We start from the raw sequence: 2,076 nt of genomic DNA, 5'->3' as shown, positions 1-2,076 counted from the left end.
GAAAGAAAGAAAGAAAGAAAGAAAGAAAGAAAGAAAGAAAGAAAGAAAGAAAGAAAGAAAGAAAGAAAGAAAGAAAGAAAGAAAGAAAGAAAGAAGCGATTTCTTAATCGTATTCTGCCTTTTCCTCTGCTGTCCCTTCCCCTGCTCTGTACTCTGAAATGAAGCTACCTCAGTCTAATAAAGTTTACTTTTCCCACACGCAGCTCCTCTAAGCTCTGAGCGAAATGGGAATACCTCGGGTTCAGGGAAATGTGCGAGGTGGGGAGGGGGAAGCCGGGGACGGGGGAAGGAGGAGGAAAGAGAGGCCTCCACTCGGGGCCAAGCTGCGGAACTGCTCCCCGCGATGCCGCGAGGCCCCCGGCGACGGCGGGACCGGGGCCGCTCTCGCCTCTCTGTGCGGGGCGTGGGGACACGGCGGGGACCGAGCCGCGATATTTCGTAACGCAGAGGGCAACGAGGCTTTAGGGACCTGAGCAGCATCCTCGTCCTCAGGGGAACCCTTCCCGGCAAGGAAGCAGATCCATTGTAGTGAAATATTAACTGGAACGAACTTGGGGTCCGGGAGAGGGGAAATGCGAGTTTCTAAATGTTCAGGAACAGTTCCATAAAGCTGACGCAAGTCAGCACCAAAAGGAAGTGCGATTTTCTTTCTTTCTTTTTCTTTTTTTCTTTTTCTTTCTTTCTTTTTTCTCTTTTTTTTTTTTTTTTTTTTTTTTTTTTTCCCCCGTAAGAGTCCTGGGACGATCCCTGAGTGGAGGAGGGGATATTCCAGGGGGCAAGGAAGGGACAAGAAAAGCTCGTGAAGGCCCTGGGGCGACCGCGGGCACCCGCAGCTTTGAGCAGGGGGGCAGCACTTTCTGCTCCTGCGGAGCGGGGCGGGAGGAGGGAGGCAGCCCGGATACAGCCCTGACCTTTTTACCTCGAAACGCCTCTGGGATTTCTAAACAAGTAAACAGAGGGGCTGCCAGGAGAAACTATTGTTCTGGCTTCGTCAAATTTGCAAACCTTTTTGGTGGGGACGTGCGCGGGGCGAGGAAGGAGCCAAGTACCTGCGGCAGCGGCTCTGGCCCCGCAGCGCCGCTCGGTCCGGGCGCGGCCCCTGCCCGGCCCCGCGGAAGCTCCCGGGGCGACAGATCATCGCTCTTCCCCCGGCGATACCATCTCGCGCTGTGTAATATACTTCTCTGCCTCGAAAGGAAAGATTCTGAGTATCCAATTAGTCCAGAGATAAGAGAAAAAATGAAGGGTGGCGCAGGAGGTGAAAAGAGAATTTTGTTACACTAGCAGTTTTCAAAACATAAAGAGAGGCGGGGAGGGGGGGAAGAGAGAGGCAGTCGGGTTGACTTAGTAACCTGTTAGGGTGAACGAGCTTCATTTAACCTATTCGTTGAACCAAAGTGCCTGAAGGCTCTGTTGAACTGAGGCGATCTGACCTGGCTCACTGAAGCAGGGGTTGTTCTTGGGGAGCCCATGGGCTCCCTCCGCCTCACTCCGGACCCGGGCGCTCCCTGCGAAGGGCAGCGCCAGGTGCGGAGGGGCCCGAGCCGGCCCGAGCGGCCGGGGAGCGGAAAGACGAGGACAAAAAGGGGGTTACTGATGTGTCAGTGTGTCGGGCACAACAAAGGCTCTCGAGGGCCCATTTGAAACTCAAAGGGAGTCTCCGGAAGAGTCCGCAAAGACGGTGCCGCTGCGCCCTTACATATGTAGCCCCCTCCAGGCCTCCCCTCGCCGCTCCCTCTGCCCCCGTGGCTGCCAAGCGCGGGTCTTTCACCGCACACCGCTAATCTCTCCCTCCTCCCGAGTTTCTCACGCTCTCTTTTGTCACCAGAGCCCGAAACTCACTGCTGTGAAGCAGGAGCCGGCTGGAAAGGCCAAGCCAGGACAAGCTCAGCTGGGGGTCCCTGGCCTGGGAACAGATGCTCCTGGGAAGCAACCAGGGACACACGTGGCCGCTCCGCACCCGAGAAGCAGCTCGGGAGCCGGGGCTGCTGCTTCGCTGCCATGCAGGTACCTATGGCGCTATACGCGCCATGCAGGTACCTATGGAGCCAGACGYGCTGCGATCGCACACTCCTC

Source organism: Nothoprocta perdicaria, unplaced genomic scaffold (genome assembly GCF_003342845.1).
Source record: "Nothoprocta perdicaria isolate Ctin4 unplaced genomic scaffold, notPer1 scaffold_121, whole genome shotgun sequence".
NCBI classification, from domain to species: domain Eukaryota; kingdom Metazoa; phylum Chordata; class Aves; order Tinamiformes; family Tinamidae; genus Nothoprocta; species Nothoprocta perdicaria.
Note: the sequence above shows the minus strand (reverse complement) of the source record.